The sequence below is a fragment of the Rhamphochromis longiceps genome, linkage group LG1 (genome assembly GCF_057381845.1).
Source record: "Rhamphochromis longiceps isolate RC_006_pf linkage group LG1, R_longiceps_female_GT1.1, whole genome shotgun sequence".
Taxonomy (NCBI): Eukaryota; Metazoa; Chordata; class Actinopteri; order Cichliformes; family Cichlidae; genus Rhamphochromis; species Rhamphochromis longiceps.
The window spans coordinates 43,213,320-43,236,874 of record NC_140557.1 but is presented as its reverse complement, the minus strand read 5'-3'; positions in this window follow the sequence as shown (position 1 = coordinate 43,236,874).

The following is a 23,555-nucleotide window of genomic DNA, read 5'->3' as shown; positions in this document are numbered from 1 at the left end:
TCATGGCTTCTAAGCCAGCCAATCATATCTGAGGGCTGAGGAATTCAAATCCACAAATCAGGGCCTGCACGGCTTCCCAGCCAGCCAATCATATATGTGGCCTCAGGCATTCAAATTTGCATATTGGGGGAATTCGTGGCTTCTAAGTCAACAAGTCATCCATGTCGTATATCTCTAAAAATTCACATTTTAATGATAAATTGTTAACACTGGAAGATTCCCCCATCTCTTCTGAACAAAACGGTGTAAGAATGACCGCTCTAGCCCCTACGGTTAGGAAATTATGGTCATTTGTTTGAGGGGAGTCCTCACTATGAGAAATAGGCTGCAATAATCCTGTGCCTCTCTCTGCTGCGTGTGTAAAAAGATGCACCTGTTTTGGCGGGAAAAAGTACACAGGCTCTCTGATTGGTGGATTCAAATTCAGCAGCTCCCAGGCTGACCTAGAAACTTACTTCTCTCTCCCTGTGCATTTTTATGCTGATTTTTTCATTTAACAAGTATATTTGAGGGACCCTCAGCATGTTCAGCATTTTTTCAGCTGTCCATTTTGCTTTTCCAATTTTTCTGTTTAACTTATTACTATTGTGCTAAATCATACTATTTCTGCTATTTCATAAGATTTGTGCTTAATATAGTATTTCTGCTTTTAATAGGATTTGTGCTTAATATAGTATTTCTGCTTTTTATAGAATTTGTGCTTAATATAGTATTTCTGCTTTTTATATGATTTGTGCTTAATATGGTATTTCTGCTAAATTATAGTATTTCTGCTTTTTATAGGATTTGTGCTAAAACATAGTATTTCTACTAAATGTAGTATTTATGCTTAATCATACTATTTCTGCTTTTTATAGGATTTGTGCTTAATATAGTATTTCTGCTAAATTATAGTATTTCTGCTTTTTATAGGATTTGTGCTAAAACATAGTATTTCTACTAAATGTAGTATTTATGCTTAATCATAGTATTTCTATATATTTCTGCCTGGTCCCCAGGCAGCCAATCCTCTGTGAGGACTTAGACATTCAAATTTTCAAATCAGGTCCTGCACGGTTTCCCAGCCAATCATATATGTGTCCTGAGGCATTCAAATTTGCATATTGGGGACTTCATGGCTTCTAAGCCAGCCAATCATATCTGAGGGCTGAGGAATTCAAATCCACAAATCAGGGCCTGCACAGCTTCCCAGCCAGCCAATCATGTATGTGGGCTCCAGGTATTCAAATTTGCATATTGGGGAATTCGTGGCTTCTAAGTCAACAAGTCATCCGTGTCATATATCTCTAAAAATTCATATTTTAATGATAAATTTTCAACACTTGAAGATTCCCCCATCTCTTCTGAACAAAACGGTGTAAGAATGACCGTTCTAGCTCCTACGGTTAGGAAATTATGGTCATTTGTTTGAGGGGAGTCGTCATTATGAGAAATAGACTGCAATGATCCTGTGTCTCTCTGTGCTGCGTGTGTAAAAAGGATGCACCTGTTTTGGAGGGAAAGAGTGCACAGGCTCTCTGATTGGTGGATTCAAATTCAGCAGCTCCCAGGCTGACCTAGAAACTCACTTTTCTCTCCCTGTGTGTGTGTGTGTGTGTGTGTGTGTGTGTGTGTGTGTGTGTGTGTGTGTGTGTGACAGAGAGAAAGGCTTTTAATGTGATGATCTCATTCTAAGATTCAAATTCAATATATTTAGACTGGTTGACTGAATTGGATCTTGTGTGTGTGTCTCTCTGTGTATGTGTGTTTTCTTATGTGTACATATTTGTGATTGTGTGGCTGTTATAGATTTTTTTGCTGATTTTTTTCATTTAACAAGTATAGTTGAGGGACCTTCAGCATGTTCATCATTTTTTCAGCTGTCCATTTTTGCTTTTCCAATTTTTCTGTTTAAGTTATTACTATTGTGCTAAATCATACTATTTCTGCTATTTTATAAGATTTGTGCCAAATACCGTATTTCTGCCAAATATAGTATTTCTGATTAATTATAGTTTTTTCTACCAAATCATAGTACAGTATTTCTGCTTTTTATAGGATTTGTGCTTAATATAGTATTTCTGCTAAATTATAGTATTTCTGCCAAATTATAATATTTGTGCTAAAACATAGTCTCAATTTAAAATTACAATATTCATAGTTCATCACAGTGTCTCTGGTAAATCACAATATTTCTGCTCTGTTGTACTATTTTTCTAAATCATAGTGTTTCTGTAATGTTTAAGTATTTTTGGCTAAATATATTCTTTCTGTTATCTTATACTATTTCTCCTAAATTCTTGTATTTTTGAGAAGTTATCATGTTTCTGGTAAGTTACAATATTTCTGCTAAATTCTGCTATGCTATTGTATTTCTGCCAAGTATTATGTTTCCTCTAAGATATTGCAGTTCTGCTAAGTTATTCCATTTTAGCAAACTTCTTTTGCTTCTGCAAAGTTTTTACAATTTCTGCAACTTTTCAGCTTTTTCAGCTAGTTTTTGCATACAGCTTCAGCTTTAAGCATCCACACTGCATTTCCGCAGGAAATGCAAATTTTTCTAGTTATTATTATTCTTAGGACTTCCGTACACTTTTCGCCGTACAACTACTTCCACAATTTTCAGCCGATTTTCACCGTTCAAATTTTAAACTATTCAGCTATTTTTGCTCTTTCCGGCTATGACTTTTGCTATTTTTAACTATTATACTTTTTAAAATATTCCACTTTTTTCCTTTAATTTGTCCCATTGAAATGAATGGGAAACTTCAGCAATTCTGCTAAAATTTGCTTGTTTTTGAAACTTAACTACTTCCTCATACTTTCACCTAGAACAACCATTCAAATTTTAAAATGTTCACAAATTATTGGGCTATTCAGGTATGATTCAGCTTTTTCAAATCTTTCACTGTTTTACTTTTATGCCTCTTAAAGTTTTGAGTTGCAAAATTGTGATTTTTCACAAAATACATGCGTTGTTATGGTTGCTATGCTCTTGGCTTCCAGTGTGACACTGAAGCTTTTGCAGTCTTCTCTTCATGTCCGAACAACTGTTTGCTACTTGCTCAATTTTCACTCAACTTCCACAAATTATACATCAAAACGTAGGTATTTTTTCTGGCTTTCAGAAAATGTCACTATCATTGTTGTGGTATTCATAGAACTTTCGCAAATCTCCTCAGACTAACACAAGGTCAGAAAACTCTCCATATAAAGTCAATGGAGAGTTTGTTCAAAATCACCGCTGCATTTCTGTAATGAGAGGCATATTCGAATCGTCATATCTCCTTAACGAAGCAAAGTTAAGACATGAGGCTTGTCCCGGCATATCTTCAGACACTCCTGACGCTCACAATTCAAGAATTTCTTTCTCAACTATTACCGTTCTGAAATGAGTTGGACTTGTTTGAGGGTAGGAAATTCGTCCTTCGCTCAGATTTCTTCAGATTTCAAAGTCTGGAAATGAACCACTTATTTCTCTCGTCATAACTTTTTGTTGGATTTCCACAGAGACCTGAAAATTTCCATGACTGTTCACCAAAGCCTGCTGTCTCTTACGGTGAAAGAATGATATCGATACTCCAAATAGATTTCGAGTTAGAAAGCGTTGTTTGAGGGCAAGTCAAGGCAGTTTTTGCTTCGCTCTACTCAGTTATGGTGCATTACAAGTCAAATATCTTTAATAATTCATATTTTAATGATAAATTGTAAACACTGGAAGATTCCCCCATCTCTTCTGAACAAAACGGTGTAAGAATGACCGCTCTAGCCCCTACGGTTTGGAAATTATGGTCATTTGTTTGAGGGGAGTCCTCACTATGAGAAATAGGCTGCAATAATCCTGTGCCTCTCTGTGCTGCGTGTGTAAAAAGAGGCACATGTTTTGGCGGGAAAAAGTACACAGGCTCTCTGATTGGTGGATTCAAATTCAGCAGCTCCCAGGCTGACCTAGAAACTTACTTCTCTCTCCCTGTGCATTTTTTTGCTGATTTTTTCATTTAACAAGTATATTTGAGGGACCCTCAGCATGTTCAGCATTTTTTCAGCTGTCCATTTTGCTTTTCCAATTTTTCTGTTTAACTTATTACTATTGTGCTAAATCATACTATTTCTGCTTTTTATAAGATTTGTGCCTAATATAGTATTTCTGCTAAATTACAATATTTCTGCTTTTTATACTATTTGTGCTAAAACATAGTATTTCTACTAAATGTAGTATTTATGCTTAATCATACTGTTTCTGCTATTTCATAAGATTTGTGCTTAATATAGTATTTCTGCTTTTAATAGGATTTGTGCTTAATATAGTATTTCTGCTTTTAATAGGATTTGTGCTTAATATAGTATTTCTGCTTTTTATAGAATTTGTGCTTAATATAGTATTTCTGCTAAATTATAGTATTTCTGCTTTTTATAGGATTTGTGCTAAAACATAGTATTTCTACTAAATGTAGTATTTATGCTTAATCATACTATTTCTGCTTTTTACAGGATTTGTGCTTAATATAGTATTTCTGCTAAATTATAGTATTTCTGCTTTTTATAGGATTTGTGCTAAAACATAGTATTTCTACTAAATGTAGTATTTATGCTTAATCATAGTATTTCTATATATTTCTGCCTGGTCCCCAGGCAGCCAATCCTCTGTGAGGACTTAGACATTCAAATTTTCAAATCAGGTCCTGCACGGTTTCCCAGCCAATCATATATGTGTCCTGAGGCATTCAAATTTGCATATTGGGGACTTCATGGCTTCTAAGCCAGCCAATCATATCTGAGGGCTGAGGAATTCAAATCCACAAATCAGGGCCTGCACAGCTTCCCAGCCAGCCAATCATGTATGTGGGCTCCAGGTATTCAAATTTGCATATTGGGGAATTCGTGGCTTCTAAGTCAACAAGTCATCCGTGTCATATATCTCTAAAAATTCATATTTTAATGATAAATTGTCAACACTTGAAGATTCCCCCATCTCTTCTGAACAAAACGGTGTAAGAATGACCGTTCTAGCTCCTACGGTTAGGAAATTATGGTCATTTGTTTGAGGGGAGTCGTCATTATGAGAAATAGACTGCAATGATCCTGTGTCTCTCTGTGCTGCGTGTGTAAAAAGGATGCACCTGTTTTGGAGGGAAAGAGTGCACAGGCTCTCTGATTGGTGGATTCAAATTCAGCAGCTCCCAGGCTGACCTAGAAACTCACTTTTCTCTCCCTGTGTGTGTGTGTGTGTGTGTGTGTGTGTGTGTGTGTGTGTGTGTGTGTGTGACAGAGAGAGAGAGAGAGAGAGAGAAAGGCTTTTAATGGGATGATCTCATTCTAAGATTCAAATTCAATATATTTAGACTGGTTGACTGAATTGGATCTTGTGTGTGTGTCTCTCTGTGCATGTGTGTTTTCTTATGTGTACATATTTGTGATTGTGTGGCTGTTATAGATTTTTTTGCTGATTTTTTTCATTTAACAAGTATAGTTGAGGGACCTTCAGCATGTTCATCATTTTTTCAGCTGTCCATTTTTGCTTTTCCAATTTTTCTGTTTAAGTTATTACTATTGTGCTAAATCATACTATTTCTGCTATTTTATAAGATTTGTGCCAAATACCGTATTTCTGCCAAATATAGTATTTCTGATTAATTATAGTTTTTTCTACCAAATCATAGTACAGTATTTCTGCTTTTTATAAGGTTGTGCTTAATATAGTATTTCTGCTAAATTATAGTATTTCTGCTTTTTATAGTATTTGTGCTAAATTATAGTATTTCTGCCAAATTATAATATTTGTGCTAAAACATAGTCTTAATTTAAAATTACAATATTCATAGTTCATCACAGTGTCTCTGGTAAATCACAATATTTCTGCTCTGTTGTACTATTTTTCTAAATCATAGTGTTTCTGTAATGTTTAAGTATTTTTGGCTAAATATATTCTTTCTGTTATCTTATACTATTTCTCCTAAATTCTTGTATTTTTGAGAAGTTATCATGTTTCTGGTAAGTTACAATATTTCTGCTAAATTCTGCTATGCTATTGTATTTCTGCCAAGTATTATGTTTCCTCTAAGATATTGCAGTTCTGCTAAGTTATTCCATTTTAGCAAACTTCTTTTGCTTCTGCAAAGTTTTTACAATTTCTGCAACTTTTCAGCTTTTTCAGCTACTTTTTGCATACAGCTTCAGCTTTAAGCATCCACACTGCATTTTCGCAGGAAATGCAAATTTTTCTAGTTCTTTATTATTATTCTTAGGACTTCCGTACACTTTTCGCCGTGGAACTACTTCCACAATTTTTGTGCTATTTTCACCGTTCAAACTTTAAACTATTCAGCTATTTTTGCTCTTTCCGGCTATGACTTTTGCTATTTTTAACTATTATACTTTTTAAAATATTAAGCTTTTTTCCTTTAATTTGTCCCATTGAAATGAATGGGAAACTTCAGCAATTCTGCTAAAATTTGCTTGTTTTTGAAACTTAACTACTTCCTCATATTTTCACCTAGAACAACCATTCAAACTTTAAAATGTTCACAAATTATTGGGCTATTCAGGTATGATTCAGCTTTTTCAAATCTTTTACTGTTTTACTTTTATGCCTCTTAAAGTTTTGAGTTGCAAAATTGTGATTTTTCACAAAATACATGCGTTGTTATGGTTGCTATGCTCTTGGCTTCCAGTGTGACACTGAAGCTTTTGCAGTCTTCTCTTCATGTCCGAACAACTGTTTGCTACTTGCTCAATTTTCACTCAACTTCCACAAATTATACATCAAAACGTAGGTATTTTTGCTGGCTTTCAGAAAATGTCACTATCATTGTTGTGGTATTCATAGAACTTTCGCAAATCTCCTCAGACCAACACAATGTCAGAAAACTCTCCATATAAAGTGAATGGAGAGCTTGTTCAAAATCACCGCTGGATTTCTGTAATGAGAGGCATATTCGAATCGTCATATCTCCTTAACGAAGCAAAGTTAAGACATGAGGCTTGTCCCCGAATATCTTCAGACACCCCTGACGCTCACAATTCAAGAATTTCTTTCTCACCTATTACCGTTCTGAAATGAGTTGGACTTGTTTGAGGGTAGGAAATTTGTCCTTCGCTCAGATTTCTTCAGATTTAAAACCCTGGAAATGAACCACTTTTTTCTCTCGTCATAACTTTTTTTTGGATTTCCACAGAGACCTGAACATTTCCATGACTGTTCACCAAAGCCTGCTGTCTCTTACGGTGAAAGAATGATATCGATACTCCAAATAGATTTCGAGTTACAAAGCGTTGTTTGAGGGCAAGTCAAGGCAGTTTTTGCTTCGCTCTACTCAGTTATGGTGCATTACAAGTCAAATATCTTTAATAATTCATATTTTAATGATAAATTGTAAACACTGGAAGATTCCCCCATCTCTTCTGAACAAAACGGTGTAAGAATGACCGCTCTAGCCCCTACGGTTTGGAAATTATGGTCATTTGTTTGAGGGGAGTCCTCACTATGAGAAATAGGCTGCAATAATCCTGTGCCTCTCTGTGCTGCGTGTGTAAAAAGAGGCACATGTTTTGGCGGGAAAAAGTACACAGGCTCTCTGATTGGTGGATTCAAATTCAGCAGCTCCCAGGCTGACCTAGAAACTTACTTCTCTCTCCCTGTGCATTTTTTTGCTGATTTTTTCATTTAACAAGTATATTTGAGGGACCCTCAGCATGTTCAGCATTTTTTCAGCTGTCCATTTTGCTTTTCCAATTTTTCTGTTTAACTGATTACTATTGTGCTAAATCATACTATTTCTGCTATTTTATAAGATTTGTGCCTAATATAGTATTTCTGCTAAATTACAGTATTTCTGCTTTTTATACTATTTGTGCTAAAACATAGTATTTCTACTAAATGTAGTATTTATGCTTAATCATACTATTTCTGCTTTTTATGGGATTTGTGCCTAATATAGTATTTCTGCTTTTTATAGGATTTTTGCTCAAACATAATATTTCTCCTAAATGTAGTGTTTATGCTTAATCATCCTATTTCTGCTTTTTATAGGATTTGTGCTTAATATAGTATTTCTGCTAAATCATAGTATTTCTGCTTTTTATAGTATTTGTGCTAAAACATAGTATTTCTACTAAATGTAGTATTTATGCTTAATCATAGTATTTCTATATATTTCTGCCAGGTCCCCAGGCAGCCAATCCTCTGTGAGGACTTAGACATTCAAATTTTCAAATCAGGGCCTGCACGGTTTCCCAGCCAATCATATATGTGTCCTGAGGCATTCAAATTTGCATATTGGGGCCTTCATGGCTTCTAAGCCAGCCAATCATATCTGAGGGCTGAGGAATTCAAATCCACAAATCAGGGCCTGCACGGCTTCCCAGGCAGCCAATCATGTATGTGGGCTCCAGGCATTCAAATTTGCATATTGGGGAATTCGTGGCTTCTAAGTCAACAAGTCATCCATGTCATATATCTCTAAAAATTCATATTTTAATGATAAATTGTCAACACTTGAAGATTCCCCCATCTCTTCTGAACAAAACTGTGTAAGAATGACCCTTCTAGCCCCTACGGTTTGGAAATTATGGTCATTTGTTTGAGGGGAGTCCTCACTATGAGAAATAGGCTGCAATAATCCTGTGCCTCTCTCTGCTGCGTGTGTAAAAAGATGCACCTGTTTTGGCGGGAAAAAGTACACAGGCTCTCTGATTGGTGGATTCAAATTCACCAGCTCCCAGGCTGACCTAGAAACTTACTTCTCTCTCCCTGTGCATTTTTTTGCTGATTTTTTCATTTAACAAGTATATTTGAGGGACCCTCAGCATGTTCAGCATTTTTTCAGCTGTCCATTTTGCTTTTCTAATTTTTCTGTTTAACTTATTACTATTGTGCTAAATCATACTGTTTCTGCTATTTCATAAGATTTGTGCTTAATATAGTATTTCTGCTTTTAATAGGATTTGTGCTTAATATAGTATTTCTGCTTTTTATAGAATTTGTGCTTAATATAGTATTTCTGCTTTTTATAGAATTTGTGCTTAATATAGTATTTCTGCTTTTTATAGGATTTGTGCTTAATATAGTATTTCTGCTAAATTATAGTATTTCTGCTTTATTATACTATTTGTGCTAAAACATAGTATTTCTACTAAATGTAGTATTTCTGCTTTTTATACTATTTGTGCTAAATTATAATATTTCTGCTTTTTATACTATTTGTGCTAAAACATAGTATTTCTACTAAATGTAGTATTTATGCTTAATCATACTATTTCTGCTTTTTATAGGATTTGTGCCTAATATAGTATTTCTGCTTTTTGTAGGATTTGTGCTTAATATAGTATTTCTGCTAAATTATAGTATTTCTGCTTTTTATAGGATTTGTGCTAAAACATAGTATTTCTACTAAATGTAGTATTTATGCTTAATCATAGTATTTCTATATATTTCTGCCTGGTCCCCAGGCAGCCAATCCTCTGTGAGGACTTAGACATTCAAATTTTCAAATCAGGTCCTGCACGGTTTCCCAGCCAATCATATATGTGTCCTGAGGCATTCAAATTTGCATATTGGGGACTTCATGGCTTCTAAGCCAGCCAATCATATCTGAGGGCTGAGGAATTCAAATCCACAAATCAGGGCCTGCACAGCTTCCCAGCCAGCCAATCATGTATGTGGGCTCCAGGTATTCAAATTTGCATATTGGGGAATTCGTGGCTTCTAAGTCAACAAGTCATCCGTGTCATATATCTCTAAAAATTCATATTTTAATGATAAATTGTCAACACTTGAAGATTCCCCCATCTCTTCTGAACAAAACGGTGTAAGAATGACCGTTCTAGCTCCTACGGTTAGGAAATTATGGTCATTTGTTTGAGGGGAGTCGTCATTATGAGAAATAGACTGCAATGATCCTGTGTCTCTCTGTGCTGCGTGTGTAAAAAGGATGCACCTGTTTTGGAGGGAAAGAGTGCACAGGCTCTCTGATTGGTGGATTCAAATTCAGCAGCTCCCAGGCTGACCTAGAAACTCACTTTTCTCTCCCTGTGTGTGTGTGTGTGTGTGTGTGTGTGTGTGTGTGTGTGACAGAGAGAGAGAGAGAGAGAGAGAGAGAGAAAGGCTTTTAATGGGATGATCTCATTCTAAGATTCAAATTCAATATATTTAGACTGGTTGACTGAATTGGATCTTGTGTGTGTGTCTCTCTGTGCATGTGTGTTTTCTTATGTGTACATATTTGTGATTGTGTGGCTGTTATAGATTTTTTTGCTGATTTTTTTCATTTAACAAGTATATTTGAGGGACCTTCAGCATGTTCATCATTTTTTCAGCTGTCCATTTTTGCTTTTCCAATTTTTCTGTTTAAGTTATTACTATTGTGCTAAATCATACTATTTCTGCTATTTTATAAGATTTGTGCCAAATACCGTATTTCTGCCAAATATAGTATTTCTGATTAATTATAGTTTTTTCTACCAAATCATAGTACAGTATTTCTGCTTTTTATAAGGTTGTGCTTAATATAGTATTTCTGCTAAATTATAGTATTTCTGCTTTTTATAGTATTTGTGCTAAATTATAGTATTTCTGCCAAATTATAATATTTGTGCTAAAACATAGTCTTAATTTAAAATTACAATATTCATAGTTCATCACAGTGTCTCTGGTAAATCACAATATTTCTGCTCTGTTGTACTATTTTTCTAAATCATAGTGTTTCTGTAATGTTTAAGTATTTTTGGCTAAATATATTCTTTCTGTTATCTTATACTATTTCTCCTAAATTCTTGTATTTTTGAGAAGTTATCATGTTTCTGGTAAGTTACAATATTTCTGCTAAATTCTGCTATGCTATTGTATTTCTGCCAAGTATTATGTTTCCTCTAAGATATTGCAGTTCTGCTAAGTTATTCCATTTTAGCAAACTTCTTTTGCTTCTGCAAAGTTTTTACAATTTCTGCAACTTTTCAGCTTTTTCAGCTACTTTTTGCATACAGCTTCAGCTTTAAGCATCCACACTGCATTTTCGCAGGAAATGCAAATTTTTCTAGTTGTGTGGATGCTTAAGCATCCACACTATTGAGTTCCTGTTTCTCTTTATTCTTTATTATTGTGTGGATGCTTTAAGCATCCACACTATTGAGTTCCTGTTTCTCTTTATTCTTTATTATTCTTAGGACTTCCGTACACTTTTCGCCGTTTAACTACTTCCACAGTTTTTGTGCTATTTTCACCGTTCAAACTTTAAACTATTCAGCTATTTTTGCTAATTCCTGCTATATCTTTTGGTATTTTTAACTATTATACTTTTTAAAATATTAAGCTTTTTTCCTTTAATTTGTCCCATTGAAATGAATGGGAAACTTCAGCAATTCTGCTAAAATTTGCTTGTTTTTGAAACTTAACTACTTCCTCATACTTTCACCTAGAACAACCATTCAAATTTTAAAATGTTCACAAATTATTGGGCTATTCAGGTATGATTCAGCTTTTTCAAATGTTTTACTGTTTTACTTTTATGCCTCTTAAAGTTTTGAGTTGCAAAATTGTGATTTTTCACAAAATACATGTGTTGTTATGGTTGCTATGCTCTTGGCTTCCAGTGTGACACTGAAGCTTTTGCAATTTTCACTTCATGTCCGAACAACTTCTTGCTACTTGCTCAATTTTCACTCAACTTCCACAAATTATACATCAAAACGTAGGTATTTTTGCTGGCTTTCAGAAAATGTCACTATCATTGTTGTGGGATTTATAGAATTTTTGCAAATCTCCTCAGACCAACACAAGGTCTCAAAACTCTCCATATAAAGTCAATGGAGAGCTTGTTCAAAATCATCGCTGGATTTCTGTAATGAGAGGCATATTCGAATCGTCATATCTCCTTAACGAAGCGACTTTAAGACATGAGGCTTGTCCCCGAATATCTTCAGACACCCCTGACGCTCACAATTCAAGAATTTCTTTCTCACCTATTACCGTTCTGAAATGAGTTGGACTTGTTTGAGGGTAGGAAATTCGTCCTTCGCTCAGATTTCTTCAGATTTAAAACTCTGGAAATGAACCACTTTTTTCTCTCGTCATAACTTTTTTTTGGATTTCCACAGAGACCTGAAAATTTCCATGACTGTTCACCAAAGCCTGCTGTCTCTTACGGTGAAAGAATGATATCGATACTCCAAATAGATTTCGAGTTACAAAGCGTTGTTTGAGGGCAAGTCAAGGCAGTTTTTGCTTCGCTCTACTCAGTTATGGTGCATTAGAAGTCAAATATCTTTAATAATTCATATTTTAATGATAAATTGTAAACACTGGAAGATTCCCCCATCTCTTCTGAACAAAACGGTGTAAGAATGACCGCTCTAGCCCCTACGGTTTGGAAATTATGGTCATTTGTTTGAGGGGAGTCCTCACTATGAGAAATAGACTGCAATAATCCTGTGCCTCTCTGTGCTGCGTGTGTAAAAAGAGGCACCTGTTTTGGCGGGAAAAAGTACACAGGCTCTCTGATTGGTGGATTCAAATTCAGCAGCTCCCAGGCTGACCTAGAAACTTACTTCTCTCTCCCTGTGCATTTTTTTGCTGATTTTTTCATTTAACAAGTATATTTGAGGGACCCTCAGCATGTTCCGCATTTTTTCAGCTGTCCATTTTGCTTTTCCAATTTTTCTGTTTAACTGATTACTATTGTGCTAAATCATACTATTTCTGCTATTTTATAAGATTTGTGCCTAATATAGTATTTCTGCTAAATTACAGTATTTCTGCTTTTTATACTATTTGTGCTAAAACATAGTATTTCTACTAAATGTAGTATTTATGCTTAATCATACTATTTCTGCTTTTTATGGGATTTGTGCCTAATATAGTATTTCTGCTTTTTATAGGATTTTTGCTCAAACATAATATTTCTACTAAATGTAGTGTTTATGCTTAATCATCCTATTTCTGCTTTTTATAGGATTTGTGCTTAATATAGTATTTCTGCTAAATTATAGTATTTCTGCTTTTTATAGGATTTGTGCTAAAACATAGTATTTCTACTAAATGTAGTATTTATGCTTAATCATAGTATTTCTATATATTTCTGCCAGGTCCCCAGGCAGCCAATCCTCTGTGAGGACTTAGACATTCAAATTTTCAAATCAGGGCCTGCACGGTTTCCCAGCCAATCATATATGTGTCCTGAGGCATTCAAATTTGCATATTGGGGCCTTCATGGCTTCTAAGCCAGCCAATCATATCTGAGGGCTGAGGAATTCAAATCCACAAATCAGGGCCTGCACGGCTTCCCAGCCAGCCAATCATATATGTGGCCTCAGGCATTCAAATTTGCATATTGGGGAATTCGTGGCTTCTAAGTCAACAAGTCATCCATGTCGTATATCTCTAAAAATTCACATTTTAATGATAAATTGTTAACACTGGAAGATTCCCCCATCTCTTCTGAACAAAACGGTTTAAGAATGACCGTTCTAGCCCCTACGGTTAGGAAATTATGGTCATTTGTTTGTGGGGAGTCCTCACTATGAGAAATAGGCTGCAATAATCCTGTGCCTCTCTGTGCTGCGTGTGTAAAAAGATGCACCTGTTTTGGCGGGAAAACGTAAACAGCCACTCTGATTGGTGGATTTAAATTCGGCAGCTCTCTCCCTCTGTGTCTGTCTGTGTGTGTGTGTGTGTGTGTGTGTGTGTGTGTGTTTAGTGGGAGAGAGAGGACCCTGCCCTTATTTGGCAGCATGTCATTGTAGGATTTAAATTGAATATAGTTAGACTGGTTGACTGGATTAGAGCCTGTGTTTGTGTGTCCCTCTGTGCATTTCTGTTTCAATATGCCTCCATATTTGTAATTTTGTAAGTTATTACTATTCTGCTAAATCATAGTATTTCTGGTACTTTTCGGTACTTGTGCTAAATACAGTATTTCTGCTAAATCATACTATTTCTGCTTTTCATAAGATTTGTGCATAACATAGTATTTCTGCTAAATTATAGTATTTATTCTTTTTATAAGATTTGTGCCTAACATAGTATTTCTGCTAAATTATAGTATTTCTGCTTTTTATACTATTTGTGCCTAATATAGTATTTCTGCTAAATTATAGTATTTCTGCTTTTTATAGTATTTGTGCGAAAACATAGTATTTCTACTAAATGTAGTATTTATGCTTAATCATAGTATTTCTATATATTATTTCTGCCAGGTCCCCAGGCAGCCAATCCTCTCTGAGGACTGAGACATTCAAATTTTCAAATCAGGGCCTGCACGGTTTCCCAGCCAATCATATATGTGTCCTGAGGCATTCAAATTTGCATATTGGGGCCTTCATGGCTTCTAAGCCAGCCAATCATATCTGAGGGCTGTGGAATTCAAATCCACAAATCAGGGCCTGCACGGCTTCCCAGCCAGCCAATCATATATGTGGTCTGAGACATTCAAATTTTCAAATCCGGGCCTGCACGGCTTCCCAGCCAATCATATATGTGTCCTGAGGCATTCAAATTTGCATATTGGGGAATTCGTGGCTTCTAAGTCAACAAGTCATCCATGTCATATATCTCTAAAAATTCACATTTTAATGATAAATTGTTAACACTGGAAGATTCCCCCATCTCTTCTGAACAAAACGGTGTAAGAATGACCGCTCTAGCCCCTACGGTTAGGAAATTATGGTCATTTGTTTGAGGGGAGTCCTCACTATGAGAAATAGGCTGCAATAATCCTGTGTCTCTCTGTGCTGCGTGTGTAAAAAGATGCACCTGTTTTGGCGGGAAAACGTAAACAGCCACTCTGATTGGTGGATTTAAATTCGGCAGCTCTCTCCCTCTGTGTCTGTCTGTGTGTGTGTGTGTGTGTGTGTGTGTGTGTGTGTGTGTGTGTGTGTGTGTGTGTGTGTTTAGTGGGAGAGAGAGGACCCTGCCCTTATTTGGCAGCATGTCATTGTAGGATTTAAATTGAATATAGTTAGACTGGTTGACTGGATTAGAGCATGTGTTTGTGTGTCCCTCTGTGCATTTGTGTTTCAATATGCCTCCATATTTGTAATTTTGTAAGTTATTACTATTCTGCTAAATCATACTATTTCTGCTTTTCATAGGATTTGTGCCTAATATAGTATTTCTGCTAAATATAGTATTTCTGCTTTTTATAGGATTTGTGCCTAACATAGTATTTCTGCTAAATTATAGTATTTCTGCTTTTTATAGGATTTGTGCTTAATATAGTATTTCTGCTAAATTATAGTATTTCTGCCAAATTATAATATTTGTGCTAAAACATAGTCTCAATTTAAAATTACAATATTCATAGTTCATCACAGTGTCTCTGGTAAATCACAATATTTCTGCTCTGTTGTACTATTTTTCTAAATCATAGTGTTTCTGTAATGTTTAAGTATTTTTGGCTAAATATATTCTTTCTGTTATCTTATACTATTTCTCCTAAATTCTTGTATTTTTGAGAAGTTATCATGTTTCTGGTAAGTTACAATATTTCTGCTAAATTCTGCTATGCTATTGTATTTCTGCCAAGTATTATGTTTCCTCTAAGATATTGCAGTTCTGCTAAGTTATTCCATTTTAGCAAACTTCTTTTGCTTCTGCAAAGTTTTTACAATTTCTGCAACTTTTCAGCTTTTTCAGCTACTTTTTGCATACAGCTTCAGCTTTAAGCATCCACACTGCATTTTCGCAGGAAATGCAAATTTTTCTAGTTGTGTGGATGCTTTAAGCATCCACACTATTGAGTTCCTGTTTCTCTTTATTCTTTATTATTATTATTCCGGGTGTTTCCGTACACTTTTCGCCGTTAAACTACTTCCACAATTTTCAGCCGATTTTCACCGTTCAAATTTTAAACTATTCAGCTATTTTTGCTAATTCCTGCTATGATTTTTGCTATTTTTAACTATTATACTTTTTAAAATATTCCACTTTTTTCCTTTAATTTGTCCCATTGAAATGAATGGGAAACTTCCACAATTCTGCTAAAATTTGCTTGTTTTTGAAACTTAACTACTTCCTCATATTTTCACCTAGAACAACCATTCAAACTTTAAAATGTTCACAAATTATTGGGCTATTCAGGTATGATTCAGCTTTTTCAAATCTTTTACTGTTTTACTTTTATGCCTCTTAAAGTTTTGAGTTGCAAAATTGTGATTTTTCACAAAATACATGTGTTGTTATGGTTGCTATGCTCTTGGCTTCCAGTGTGCCACTGAAGGTTTTGCAATTTTCACTTCATGTCCGAACAACTTCCTGCTACTTGCTCAATTTTCACTCAACTTCCACAAATTATACATCAAAACGTAGGTATTTTTGCTGGCTTTCAGAAAATGTCACCATCATTGTTGTGGGATTTATAGAATTTTTGCAAATCTCCTCAGACTAACACAAGGTCAGAAAACTCTCCATATAAAGTCAATGGAGAGCTTGTTCAAAATCACCGCTGGATTTCTGTAATGAGAGGCATATTCGAATCGTCATATCTCCTTAACGAAGCAAAGTTAAGACATGAGGCTTGTCCCCGAATATCTTCAGACACCCCTGACGCTCACAATTCAAGAATTTCTTTCTCACCTATTACCGTTCTGAAATGAGTTGGACTTGTTTGAGGGTAGGAAATTCGTCCTTCGCTCAGATTTCTTCAGATTTCAAACTGTGGAAATGAACCACTTTTTTCTCTCGTCATAACTTTTTGTTGGATTTCCACAGAGACCTGAAAATTTCCATGATTGTTCACCAAAGCCTGCTGTCTCTTACGGTGAAAGAATGATATCGATACTCCAAATAGATTTCGAGTTAGAAAGCGTTGTTTGAGGGCAAGTCAAGGCAGTTTTTGCTTCGCTCTACTCAGTTATGGTGCATTACAAGTCAAATATCTTTAATAATTCATATTTTAATGATAAATTGTAAACACTGGAAGATTCCCCCATCTCTTCTGAACAAAACGGTGTAAGAATGACCGCTCTAGCCCCTACGGTTAGGAAATTATGGTCATTTGTTTGAGGGGAGTCCTCACTATGAGAAATAGGCTGCAATAATCCTGTGCCTCTCTGTCCTGCGTGTGTAAAAAGATGCACCTGTTTTGGCGGGAAAACGTAAACAGCCACTCTGATTGGTGGATTTAAATTCGGCAGCTCTCTCCCTCTGTGTCTGTGTGTGTGTGTGTGTGTGTGTGTGTGTGTGTGTGTGTGTGTGTGTGTGTTTAGTGGGAGAGAGAGGACCCTGCCCTTATTTGGCAGCATGTCATTGTAGGATTTAAATTGAATATAGTTAGACTGGTTGACTGGATTAGAGCCTGTGTTTGTGTGTCCCTCTGTGCATTTGTGTTCCAATATGCCTCCATATTTGTAGTTTTGTAAGTTATTACTATTCTGCTAAATCATACTATTTCTGCTTTTCATAGGATTTGTGCCTAATATAGTATTTCTGCTAAATATAGTATTTCTGCTTTTTATAGGATTTGTGCCAAACATAGTATTTCTGCTTTTTATAGGATTTGTGCCTAATATAGTATTTCTGCTTTTTACAGGATTTGTGCCTAATATAGTATTTCTGCTTTTTATAGGATTTGTGCTTAATATAGTATTTCTACTAAATTATAGTATTTCTGCTTTTTATAGTATTTGTGATAAAACATAGTATTTCTACTAAATGTAGTATTTCTGCTTTTTATACTATTTGTGCTAAATTATAATATTTCTGCTTTTTATACTATTTGTGCTAAATTATAATATTTCTGCTTTTTATACTATTTGTGCTAAAACATAGTATTTCTACTAAATGTAGTATTTATGCTTAATCATAGTATTTCTATATATTTCTGCCAGGTCCCCAGGCAGCCAATCCTCTGTGAGGACTTAGATATTCAAATTTTCAAATCAGGGCCTGCACGGTTTCCCAGCCAATCATATATGTGTCCTGAGGCATTCAAATTTGCATATTGGGGCCTTCATGGCTTCTAAGCCAGCCAATCATATCTGAGGGCTGAGGAATTCAAATCCACAAATCAGGGCCTGCACGGCTTCCCAGGCAGCCAATCATATATGTGGCCTCAGGCATTCAAATTTGCATATTGGGGGAATTCGTGGCTTCTAAGTCAACAAGTCATCCATGTCGTATATCTCTAAAGATTCACATTTTAAGGATAAATTGTTAACACTGGAAGATTCCCCCATCTCTTCTGAACAAAACGGTGTAAGAATGACCGCTCTAGCCCCTACGGTTAGGAAATTATGGTCATTTGTTTGAGGGGAGTCCTCACTATGAGAAATAGGCTGCAATAATCCTGTGCCTCTCTCTGCTGCGTGTGTAAAAAGATGCACCTGTTTTGGCGGGAAAAAGTACACAGGCTCTCTGATTGGTGGATTCAAATTCAGCAGCTCCCAGGCTGACCTAGAAACTTACTTCTCTCTCCCTGTGCATTTTTATGCTGATTTTTTCATTTAACAAGTATATTTGAGGGACCCTCAGCATGTTCAGCATTTTTTCAGCTGTCCATTTTGCTTTTCCAATTTTTCTGTTTAACGTATTACTATTGTGCTAAATCATACTGTTTCTGCTATTTCATAAGATTTGTGCTTAATATAGTATTTCTGCTTTTAATAGGATTTGTGCTTAATATAGTATTTCTGCTTTTTATAGAATTTGTGCTTAATATAGTATTTCTGCTTTTTATATGATTTGTGCTTAATATGGTATTTCTGCTAAATTATAGTATTTCTGCTTTTTATAGTATTTGTGCTAAAACATAGTATTTCTACTAAATGTAGTATTTATGCTTAATCATACTATTTCTATATATTTCTGCCAGGTCCCCAGGCAGCCAATCCTCTGTGAGGACTGAGACATTCAAATTTTCAAATCAGGGCCTGCACGGTTTCCCAGCCAATCATATAAGTGTCCTGAGGCATTCAAATTTGCATATTGGGGCCTTCATGGCTTCTAAGCCAGCCAATTATATCTGAGGGCTGAGGAATTCAAATCCACAAATCAGGGCCTGCACAGCTTCCCAGCCAGCCAATCATATATGTGGCCTCAGGCATTCAAATTTGCATATTGGGGAATTCGTGGCTTCTAAGTCAACAAGTCATCCATGTCATATATCTCTAAAAATTCATATTTTAATGATAAATTGTCAACACTTGAAGATTCCCCCATCTCTTCTGAACAAAACGGTGTAAGAATGACCGTTCTAGCCCCTACGGTTAGGAAATTATGGTCATTTGTTTGAGGGGAGTCGTCACTATGAGAAATAGACTGCAATAATCCAGTGTCTCTCTCTGTGCTGCGTGTGTAAACAGAAGCACCCGTTTTGGTGGGGAAAAGTGCACAGCCTCTCTGATTGGTGGATTCAAATTCAGCAGCTCCCAGGCTGACCTAGAAACTTACTTCTCTCTCCCTGTGTGTGTGTGTGTGTGTGTCTGTGTGTGACAGGGAGAGAGAGAGAGAGAGAGAGAGAGAGAGAGAGAGAGAGAGAAAGCCTTTTAATGGGATGATCTCATTGTAAGATTCAAATTCAATATATTTAGACTGGGTGACTGAATTTGATCTTGTGTGTGTGTCTCTCTGTGCATGTGTGTTTCCTTATGTGTAGATATTTGTGATTGTGTGGCTGTTATAGATTTTTTTGCTGATTTTTGTCATTTAACAAGTATATTTGAGGGAACCTCAGCATGTTCAGCATTTTTTCAGCTGTCCATTTTGCTTTTCTGATTTTTCTGTTTAACTTATTACTATTGTGCTAAATCATACTATTTCTGCTATTTTATAGGATTTGTGCTTAATATAGTATTTCTGCTTTTTATAAGATTTGTGCTTAATATAGTATTTCTACTAAATGTAGTATTTATGCTTAATCATAGTATTTCTGCTTTTTATAGGATTTGTGCTTAATATAGTATTTCTGCTTTTTATAGAGTTTGTGCTTAATATAGTATTTCTGCTTTTTATAGGATTTGTGCTTAATATAGTATTTCTGCTAAATTATAGTATTTCTGCTTTTTATAGTATTTGTGCTAAAACATAGTATTTCTACTAAATGTAGTATTTATGCTTAATCATAGTATTTCTATATATTATATCTGCCAGGTCCCCAGGCAGCCAATCCTCTCTGAGGACTGAGACATTCAAATTTTCAAATCAGGGCCTGCACGGCTTCCCAGCCAATCATATGTGTGTCCTGAGGCATTCAAATTTGCATATTGGGGCCTTCATGGGTTCTAAGCCAGCCAATCATATCTGAGGGCTGAGGAATTCAAATCCACAAATCAGGGCCTGCATGGCTTCCCAGCCAGCCAATCATATATGTGGTCTCAGGCATTCAAATTTGCATATTGGGGAATTCGTGGCTTCTAAGTAAACAATTCATCCATGTCATATATCTCTAAAAATTCACATTTTAATGATAAATTGTCAACACTTGAAGATTCCCCCATCTCTTCTGAACAAAACGGTGTAAGAATGACCGCTCTAGCCCCTACGGTTAGGAAATTATGGTCATTTGTTTGAGGGGAGTCGTCACTATGAGAAATAGACTGCAATAATCCTGTGCCTCTCTGTGCTGCGTGTGTAAACAGAGGCACCTATTTTGGCGGGAAAACGTAAACAGCCACTCGGATTGGTGGATTTAAATTCGGCAGCTCTCTCCCTCTGTGTCTGTCTGTGTGTGTGTGTGTGTGTGTGTGTGTGTGTGTGTGTGTGTGTGTGTGTGTGACAGAGAGAGAGAGAGAGAGAGATAGGAAGCCTTTTTATGGGATGATCTCATTGTAAGATTCAAATTCAATATATTTAGACTGGTTGACTGAATTGGATCTTGTGTGTGTGTCTCTCTGTGCATGTGTGTTTCCTCATGTGTACATATTTGTAATTGTGTGGCTGTTATAGATTTTTTTGCAGATTTTTGTCATTTAACAAGTATATTTGAGGGACCCTCAGCATGTTCAGCATTTTTTCAGCTGTCCATTTTGCTTTTCCAATTTTTCTGTTTAACTTATTACTATTGTGCTAAATCATACTATTTCTGCTATTTCATAAGATTTGTGCTTAATATAGTATTTCTGCTTTTATAGGATTTGTGCTTAATATAGTATTTCTGCCTTTTATAAGACTTGTGCTTAATATAGTATTTCTGCTAAATGTAGTATTTATGCTTAATCATACTATTTCTGCTTTTCATAGGATTTGTGCTTAATATAGTATTTCTGCTAAATTTAGTATTTCTGATTAATTATAGTTTTTCTACTAAATCATAGTACAGTATTTCTGCTTTTTATAGGTTTTGTGCTAAAACAAAGTATTTCTACTAAATGTAGTATTTATGCTTAATCATACCATTTCTGCTTTTTTAGAGGATTTGTGCTTAATATAGTATTTGTGCTAAATTATAGTATTTCTGCCAAATTATAATATTTGTGCTAAAACATAGTCTTAATTTAAAATTACAATATTCATAGTTCATCACAGTGTCTCTGGTAAATCACAATATTTCTGCTCTGTTGTACTATTTTTCTAAATCATAGTGTTTCTGTAATGTTTAAGTATTTTTGGCTAAATATATTCTTTCTGTTATCTTATACTATTTCTCCTAAATTCTTGTATTTTTGAGAAGTTATCATGTTTCTGGTAAGTTACAATATTTCTGATAAATTCTGCTATGCTATTGTATTTCTGCCAAGTATTATGTTTCCTCTAAGATATTGCAGTTCTGCTAAGTTATTCCATTTTAGCAAACTTCTTTTGCTTCTGCAAAGTTTTTACAATTTCTGCAACTTTTCAGCTTTTTCAGCTACTTTTTGCATACAGCTTCAGCTTTAAGCATCCACACTGCATTTTCGCAGGAAATGCAAATTTTTCTAGTTGTGTGGATGCTTTAAGCATCCACACTATTGAGTTCCTGTTTCTCTTTATTCTTTATTATTATTGTGTGGATGCTTTAAGCATCCACACTATTGAGTTCCTGTTTCTCTTTATTCTTTATTCTACTTTATTATTCCAGTTGCTTCCGTACACTTTTTGGCACTTAACTACTTCCACAATTTTCAGCCGATTTTCACCGTTCAAATTTTAAACTATTCTGCTATTTCTGCTAATGATCGCTATGACTTTTGCTATTTTTTGCTATTATACTTTTTAAAATATTCCACTTTTTTCCTTTAATTTGTCCCATTGAAATGAATGGGAAACTTCCAAAATTCTGCTAAATTTTGCTTGTTTTTGAAACTTAACTACTTCCTCATACTTTCACCTAGAACAACCATTCAAACTTTAAAATGTTCACAAATTATTGGGCTATTCATGTATGATTCAGCTTTTTCAAATCTTTTACCATTTTACTTTTATGCCTCTTAAAGTTTTCAGTTGCACAATTGTGATTTTTCACAAAATACATGCGTTGTTATGGTTGCTATGCTCTTGGCTTCCAGTGTGTCACTGAAGGTTTTGCAATTTTCACTTCATGTCCGAACAACTTCTTGCTACTTGCTCAATTTTCACTCAACTTCCACAAATTATACATCAAAACGTAGGTATTTTTGCTGGCTTTCAGAAAATGTCACTGTCATTGTTGTGGGATTTATAGAATTTTGGCAAATCTCCTCAGACCAACACAAGGTCTCAAACCTCTCCATACAAAGTCAATGGAGAGTTTGTTAGAAATCACCGCTGGATTTCTGTAATGAGAGGCATATTCGAATCGTCATATCTCCTTAACGAAGCAAAGTTAAGACATGAGGCTTGTCCTGGTATATCTTCAGACACTCCTGACGCTCACAATTCAAGAATTGTTTTCTCACCTATTACCATTTGGCCATGAATTACATTTGTTTGAGGGTAGGAAATTTGTCCCTCGCTCAGATTTCTTCAGATTTCAAACTGTGGAAATGAACCACTTTTTTCTCTCGTCATAACTTTTTGTTGGATTTCCACAGAGACCTGAAAATTTCCATGATTGTTCACCAAAGCCTGCTGTCTCTTACGGTGAAAGAATGATATCGATACTCCAAATAGATTTAGAGTTACAAAGCGTTGTTTGAGAGCAAGTCAAGGCAGTTTTTGCTTCGCTCTACTCAGTTATGGTGCATTACAAGTCAAATATCTTTAATAATTCATATTTTAATGATAAATTGTTAACACTGGAAGATTCCCCCATCTCTTCTGAACAAAACGGTGTAAGAATGACCGCTCTAGCCCCTACGGTTAGGAAATTATGGTCATTTGTTTGAGGGGAGTCGTCACTATGAGAAATAGGCTGCAATAATCCTGTGCCTCTCTGTGCTGCGTGTGTAAAAAGATGCACCTGTTTTGGCGGGAAAACGTAAACAGCCACTCTGATTGGTGGATTTAAATTCGGCAGCTCTCTCCCTCTGTGTGTGTGTGTGTGTGTGTGTGTGTGTGTGTGTGTGTGTGTGTGTGTGTGTTTAGTGGGAGAGAGAGGACCCTGCCCTTATTTGGCAGCATGTCATTGTAGGATTTAAATTGAATATAGTTAGACTGGTTGACTGGATTAGAGCCTGTGTTTGTGTGTCCCTCTGTGCATTTGTGTTTCAATAAGTTATTACTATTCTGCTAAATGTGGTACTTTTCGGTACTT